This window comes from Calliopsis andreniformis, unplaced genomic scaffold (assembly GCF_051401765.1).
Source record: "Calliopsis andreniformis isolate RMS-2024a unplaced genomic scaffold, iyCalAndr_principal scaffold0019, whole genome shotgun sequence".
In the NCBI taxonomy this organism is placed as follows: Eukaryota; Metazoa; Arthropoda; class Insecta; order Hymenoptera; family Andrenidae; genus Calliopsis; species Calliopsis andreniformis.
Window position 1 is genome coordinate 2371320 of NW_027480431.1, and position 8692 is coordinate 2380011.

Consider the following 8692-nt stretch of genomic DNA (forward strand, 5'->3'; position numbering starts at 1 on the left):
CTCTAGGGCGTTGCTCCACCAGATCGAATAGTTAGTGCCTTAGGAGTCAACGCCAGAAGCATAAAATACAATATAAATACAACAGTTTTTCCATCGTATAAAACGAATAATTGCAACCTGTATGAAACTTATGGTCATTTGTACTTTCCGAGCAACCTAGGCTTCACCCTAGGGCGTTGCTCCAACAGATTGAGTAGTTAGGGCCTTAGATGTCAACGCCCGAAGCATAAAATGCAATAAAAATACAACTGTGTTTCCATCATATAACAGGAATAATTGCAACCAGTTTGAAAGTGATGGCCAATTCTACGTTCCGGGCAACCTAGACTTCACTCTACGGCGTTGCTCCACCAGATCGAATAGTTAGTGCCTTAGAAGTCAACGCCAGAAGCATAAAATACAATATAAATACAACAGATTTTCCATCGTATAAAACGAATAATTGCAACCAGTATGAAACTTATGGTCATTTCTACTTTCCGAGCAACCTAGGCTTCACCCTAGGGCGTTGCTCCAGCAGATTGAATAGTTAGGGCCTTAGAAGTCAACGCCCGAACCATAAAATGCAAAAAAAATACAACAGTGCTTCCATCATATAACAGGAATAATTGCAACCAGATTGAAAGTGATGGCCAATTCTACGTTCCGGGCAACCTAGGCTTCACTCTAGGGCGTTGCTCCACCAGATCGAATAGATAGTGCCTTAGAAGCCAACGCCAAAGCCTAAAATACAATATAAATACAACAGTTTTTCCATCGTATAAAACGAATAATTGCAACCAGTTTGAAAGTGATGGCCAATTCTACCTTCCGGGCAACCTAGGCTTCACTCGACGGCGTTGCTCCACTAGATCGAACAGCTAGGGCCTTAGAAGTCAACGCCAGAAGCATAAAATACAATATAAATACAACAGTTTTTCCATCGTATAAAACGAATAATTGCAACCTGTATGAAACTTATGGTCATTTGTACTTTCCGAGCAACCTAGGCTTCACCCTAGGGCGTTGCTCCAACAGATTGAGTAGTTAGGGCCTTAGATGTCAACGCCCGAAGCATAAAATGCAATAAAAATACAACTGTGTTTCCACCATATAACAGGAATAATTGCAACCAGTTTGAAAGTGATGGCCAATTCTACGTTCCGGGCAACCTAGACTTCACTCTACGGCGTTGCTCCACCAGATCGAATAGTTAGTGCCTTAGAAGTCAACGCCAGAAGCATAAAATACAATATAAATACAACAGCTTTTCCATCGTATAAAACGAATAATTGCAACCAGTATGAAACTTATGGTCATTTCTACTTTCCGAGCAACCTAGGCTTCACCCTAGGGCGTTGCTCCAGCAGATTGAATAGTTAGGGCCTTAGAAGTCAACGCCCGAACCATAAAATGCGAAAAAAATACAACAGCGTTTCCATCATATAACGGGAATAATTGCAACCAGTTTGAAAGTGATCGCCAATTCTACGTTCCGGGCAACCTAGGTTTCACTCCAGGGCGTTGCTCCGCCAGATCGAATAGTTAGTGCCTTAGAAGTCAACGCCAGAAGCATAAAATACAATATAAGTACAACAGTTTTTCCATAGTATAAAACAAATAATTGCAACCAGTTTGAAACCTATGGTCATTTCTGCTTTCCGAGCAACCTGGGCTTCACCCTAGGGCCTTGCTCCAACGGATTGAATAGTTAGGGCCTTAGAAGTCAACGCCCGAACCATAAAATGCAAAAAAAATACAACAGTGTTTCCATCATATATCAGGAATAATTGCAACTAGTTTGAAAGTGATGGCCAATTCTACGTTGCGGGCAACCTAGGTTTCACTCCGGGGCGTTGCTCCACCAGACCGAATAGTTACGGCCTAAGAAGTCAACGCCAGAAGCATAAAATACGATATAAATACAACAGCTTTTCCATCGTATAAAACGAATAATTGCAACCAGTATGAAACTTATGGTCATCTCTACTTTCCGAGCAAGCTAGGCTTCACCCTAGGGCGTTGCTCCAACAGATTGAGTAGTTAGGGCCTTAGATGTCAACGCCCGAAGCATAAAATGCAATAAAAATACAACTGTGTTTCCATCATATAAAAGGAATAATTGCAACCAGTTTGAAAGTGATGGCCAATTCTACGTTCCAGGCAACCTAGACTTCACTCTACGCCGTTGCTCCACCAGATCGAATAGTTAGTGCCTTAGAAGTCAACGCCAGAAGCATAAAATACAATATAAATACAACAGCTTTTCCATCGTATAAAACGAATAATTGCAACCAGTATGAAACTTATGGTCATTTCTACTTTCCGAGCAACCTAGGCTTCACCCTAGGTCGTTGCTCCAGCAGATTGAATAGTTAGGGCCTTAGAAGTCAACGTCCGAACCATAGAATGCAAAAAAAATACAGCAGTGCTTCCATCATATAACAGGAATAATTGCAACCAGATTGAAAGTGATGGCCAATTCTACGTTCCGGGCAACCTAGGTTTCACTCCAGGGCGTTGCTCCACCAGACCGAATAGTTACGGCCCAAGAAGTCAACGCCAGAAGCATAAAATACGATATAAATACAACAGCTTTTCCATCGTATAAAACGAATAATTGCAACCAGTATGAAACTTATGGTCATTTCTACTTTCCGAGCAACCTAGGCTTCACCATAGGGCGTTGCTCCAACAGATTGAATAGTTAGGACCTTAGAAGTCAACGCTCGAACCATAAAATGCAAAAAAAATACAACAGTGTTTCCATCATATAACAGGAATAATTGCAACCAGTTTGAAAGTGATGGCCAATTCTACGTTCCGGGCAACCTAGGCTTCGCTCTAGGGCGTTGCTCCACCAGATCGAAAAGATAGTGCCTTAGAAGTCAACGCCAGAAGCATAAAATACAATACAAATACAACAGTTTTTCCATCGTATAAAACGAATAATTGCAACCAGTTTGAAAGTGATGGCCAATTCTGCTTTCCGGGCAACCTAGGCTTCACTCTAGGTCGTTGCTCCACCAGATCGAATAGTTAGTGCCTTAGAAGTCAACGCCAGAAGCATAAAATACAATATAAATACAACAGTTTTTCCATCGTATAAAACGAATAATTGCAACCAGTATGAAACTTATGGACATTTCTACCTTCCGAGCAACCTAGGCTTCACCCTAGGGCGTTGCTCCAACAGATTGAATAGTTAGGGCCTTAGAAGTCAACGCCCGAACCATAAAATGCAAAAAAAATACAACAGTGTTTCCATCATATATCAGGAATAATTGCAACTAGTTTGAAAGTGATGGCCAATTCTACGTTGCGGGCAACCTAGGTTTCACTCCGGGGCGTTGCTCCACCAGACCGAATAGTTACGGCCTAAGAAGTCAACGCCAGAAGCATAAAATACGATATAAATACAACAGCTTTTCCATCGTATAAAACGAATAATTGCAACCAGTATGAAACTTATGGTCATCTCTACTTTCCGAGCAAGCTAGGCTTCACCCTACGGCGTTGCTCCAACAGATTGAGTAGTTAGGGCCTTAGATGTCAACGCCCGAAGCATAAAATGCAAAAAAAATACAACAGTGCTTCCATCATATAACAGGAATAATTGCAACCAGATTGAAAGTGATGGCCAATTCTACGTTCCGGGCAACCTAGGCTTCACTCTAGGGCGTTGCTCCACCATATCGAATAGTTAGTGCCATAGAAGTCAACGCCAGAAGCATAAAATAAAATATAAATACAACAGCTTTTCCATCGTATAAAACCAATAATTGCAACCAGTATGAAACTTATGGTCATTTCTACTTTCCGAGCAACCTAGGCTTCACGCTAGGGCGTTGCTCCAACGGATTGAATAGTTAGGGCCTTAGAAGTCAACGCCCGAACCATAAAATGCAAAAAAAATACAACAGTGTTTCCATCATATAACAGGAATAATTGCAACCAGTTTGAAAGTGATGGCCAATTCTACGTTCCGGGCAACCTAGGCATCACTCTATTGCGTTGCTCCACCAGATCGAATAGTTAGTGCCTTAGAAGTCAACGCCAGAAGCATAAAATACAATATAAATACAACAGTTTTTGCATCGTATAAAACGAATAATTGCAACCAGTTTGAAAGTGATGGTCATTTCTGCTTTCCGGGCAACCTAGGCTTCACTCTAGGGCGTTGCTCCACCAGATCGAATAGTTAGTGCCTTAGAAGTCAACGCCAGAAGTATAAAATACAATATAAATTCAACAGTTTTTCCATCGTATAAAACGAATAATTGCAACCAGTATGAAACTTATGGACATTTCTACTTTCCGAGCAACCTAGGCTTGACCCTAGGGCGTTGCTCCAGCAGATTGAATAGTTAGGGCCTTAGAAGTCAACGCCCGAACCATAAAATGCAAAAAAAATACAACAGTGTTTCCATCATATATCAGGAATAATTGCAACCAGTTTGAAAGTGATGGCCAATTCTACGTTCCGGGCAACCTAGGTTTCACTCCAGGGCGTTGCTCCACCAGACCGAATAGTTACGGCCTAAGAAGTCAACGCCAGAAGCATAAAATACGATATAAGTACAACAGCTTTTCCATCGTATAAAACGAATAATTGCAACCAGTATGAAACTTATGGTCATTTCTACTTTCCGAGCAACCTAGGCTTCACCCTAGGGCGCTGCTCCAACGGATTGAATAGTTAGGGCCTTAGAAGTCAACGCCGGAACCATAAAATGCAAAAAAAATACAACAGAGTTTCCATCATATAACAGGAATAATTGCAACCAGTTTGAAAGTGATGGCCAATTCTACGTTCCGGGCAACCTAGGTTTCACTCCAGGGCGTTGCTCCACCAGACCGAATAGTTACGGCCCAAGAAGTCAACGCCAGAAGCATAAAATACGATTTAAATGCAACAGCTTTTCCATCGTATAAAACGAATAATTGCAACCAGTATGAAGCTTATGGTCATTTCTGCTTTCCGAGCAAGCTAGGCTTCACCCTAGAGCGTTGCTCCAGCAGATTGAATAGTTAGGGCCTTAGAAGTCAACGCCCGAACCATAAAATGCAAAAAAAATACAACAGTGTTTCCATCATATATCAGGAATAATTGCAACCAGTTTGAAAGTGATGGCCAATTCTACGTTCCGGGCAATCTAGGTTTCACTCCAGCGAGTTGCTCCACCAGGCCGAATAGTTACGGCCTAAGAAGTCAACGCCAGAAGCATACAACACGATATAAATACAACAGCTTTTCCACCGTGAAAAACGAATAATTGCAACCAGTATGAAACTTATGGTCATCTCTACTTTCCGAGCAAGCTAGGCTTCACCCTAGGGCGTTGGTCCAACAGATTGAATAGTTAGGGCCTTAGAAGTCAACGCCCGAAGCATAAAATGCAATAAAAATACAACAGTGTATCCATCATATAACAGGAATAATTGCAACCAGTTTGAAAGTGATGGCCAATTCTACGTTCCGGGCAACCTAGGCCTCACTCTAGGGCGTTGCTCCACCAGACCGAATAGCTAGTGCCTTAGAAGTCAACGCCAGAAGCATAAAATACAATATAAATACAACTGTTTTTCCATCGTATAAAACGAATAATTGCAACCAGTATGAAACTTATGGTCATTTCTACTTTCCGAGCAACCTAGGCTTCACCATAGGGTGTTGCTCCAACAGATTGAATAGTTAGGACCTTAGAAGTCAACGCCCGAACCATATAATGCAAAAAAAATACAACAGTGTTTCCATCATATAACAGGCATAATTGCAACCAGTTTGAAAGTGATGGCCAATTCTACGTTCCGGGCAACCTAGGCTTCGCTCTAGGGTGTTGCTCCACCAGATCGAAAAGATAGTGCCTTAGAAGTCAACGCCAGAAGCATAAAATGCGATATAAATACAACAGTTTTTCCATCGTATAAAACGAATAATTGCAACCAGTATGAAACTTATGGTCATTTCTACTTTCCGAGCTACCTAGGCTTCACCCTAGGGCGTTGCTCCAACGGATTGAATAGTTAGGGCCTTAGAAGTCAACGCCGGAACCATAAAATGCAAAAAAAATACAAGAGTGTTTCCATCGTATAACAGGAATAATTGCAACCAGTTTGAAAGTAATGGCCAATTCTACGTTCCGGGCAACCTAACCTTCACTCTAGGGCGTTGCTCCACCAGATCGAATAGTTAGTGCCTTAGAAGTCAACGCCAGAAGCATAAAACACAATATAAATTCAACAGTTTTTCCATCGTATAAAACGAATAATTGCAACCAGTATGAAACTTATGGACATTTCTACTTTCCGAGCAACCTAGGCTTGACCCTAGGGCGTTGCTCCAGCAGATTGAATAGTTAGGGCCTTAGAAGTCAACGCCCGAACCATAAAATGCAAAAAAAATACAACAGTGTTTCCATCATATATCAGGAATAATTGCAACCAGTTTGAAAGTGATGGCCAATTCTACGTTCCGGGCAACCTAGGTTTCACTCCAGGGCGTTGCTCCACCAGACCGAATAGTTACGGCCTAAGAAGTCAACGCCAGAAGCATAAAATACGATATAAGTACAACAGCTTTTCCATCGTATAAAACGAATAATTGCAACCAGTATGAAACTTATGGTCATTTCTACTTTCCGAGCAACCTAGGCTTCACCCTAGGGCGCTGCTCCAACGGATTGAATAGTTAGGGCCTTAGAAGTCAACGCCGGAACCATAAAATGCAAAAAAAATACAACAGAGTTTCCATCATATAACAGGAATAATTGCAACCAGTTTGAAAGTGATGGCCAATTCTACGTTCCGGGCAACCTAGGTTTCACTCCAGGGCGTTGCTCCACCAGACCGAATAGTTACGGCCCAAGAAGTCAACGCCAGAAGCATAAAATACGATTTAAATACAACAGCTTTTCCATCGTATAAAACGAATAATTGCAACCAGTATGAAGCTTATGGTCATTTCTGCTTTCCGAGCAAGCTAGGCTTCACCCTAGAGCGTTGCTCCAGCAGATTGAATAGTTAGGGCCTTAGAAGTCAACGCCCGAACCATAAAATGCAAAAAAAATACAACAGTGTTTCCATCATATATCAGGAATAATTGCAACCAGTTTGAAAGTGATGGCCAATTCTACGTTCCGGGCAATCTAGGTTTCACTCCAGCGAGTTGCTCCACCAGGCCGAATAGTTACGGCCTAAGAAGTCAACGCCAGAAGCATACAACACGATATAAATACAACAGCTTTTCCACCGTGAAAAACGAATAATTGCAACCAGTATGAAACTTATGGTCATCTCTACTTTCCGAGCAAGCTAGGCTTCACCCTAGGGCGTTGGTCCAACAGATTGAATAGTTAGGGCCTTAGAAGTCAACGCCCGAAGCATAAAATGCAATAAAAATACAACAGTGTATCCATCATATAACAGGAATAATTGCAACCAGTTTGAAAGTGATGGCCAATTCTACGTTCCGGGCAACCTAGGCCTCACTCTAGGGCGTTGCTCCACCAGACCGAATAGCTAGTGCCTTAGAAGTCAACGCCAGAAGCATAAAATACAATATAAATACAACTGTTTTTCCATCGTATAAAACGAATAATTGCAACCAGTATGAAACTTATGGTCATTTCTACTTTCCGAGCAACCTAGGCTTCACCATAGGGTGTTGCTCCAACAGATTGAATAGTTAGGACCTTAGAAGTCAACGCCCGAACCATATAATGCAAAAAAAATACAACAGTGTTTCCATCATATAACAGGCATAATTGCAACCAGTTTGAAAGTGATGGCCAATTCTACGTTCCGGGCAACCTAGGCTTCGCTCTAGGGTGTTGCTCCACCAGATCGAAAAGATAGTGCCTTAGAAGTCAACGCCAGAAGCATAAAATGCGATATAAATACAACAGTTTTTCCATCGTATAAAACGAATAATTGCAACCAGTATGAAACTTATGGTCATTTCTACTTTCCGAGCAACCTAGGCTTCACCCTAGGGCGTTGCTCCAACGGATTGAATAGTTAGGGCCTTAGAGGTCAACGCCCGAACCATAAAATGCAAAAAAAATACAACAATGTTTCCATCATATAACAGGAATAATTGCAACCAGTTTGAAAGTGATCGCCAATTCTACGTTCCGGGCAACCTAGGATTCACTCCAGGGCGTTGCTCCAACAGATCGAATAGTTAGTGCCTTAGAAGTCAACGCCAGAAGCATAAAATACAATATAAATACAACAGTTTTTCCATAGTATAAAACAAATAATTGCAACCAGTTTGAAACCTATGGTCATTTCTACTTTCCGAGCAACCTAGGCTTCACCCTAGGGCGTTGCTCCAACGGATTGAATAGTTAGGGCCTTAGAAGTCAACGCCCGAACCATAAAATGCGAAAAAAATACAACAGCGTTTCCATCATATAACGGGAATAATTGCAACCAGTTTGAAAGTGATCGCCAATTCTACGTTCCGGGCAACCTAGGTTTCACTCCAGGGCGTTGCTCCACCAGATCGAATAGTTAGTGCCTTAGAAGTCAACGCCAGAAGCATAAAATACAATATAAGTACAACAGTTTTTCCATAGTATAAAACAAATAATTGCAACCAGTTTGAAACCTATGGTCATTTCTGCTTTCCGAGCAACCTGGGCTTCACCCTAGGGCCTTGCTCCAACGGATTGAATAGTTAGGGCCTTAGAAGTCAACGCCCGAACCA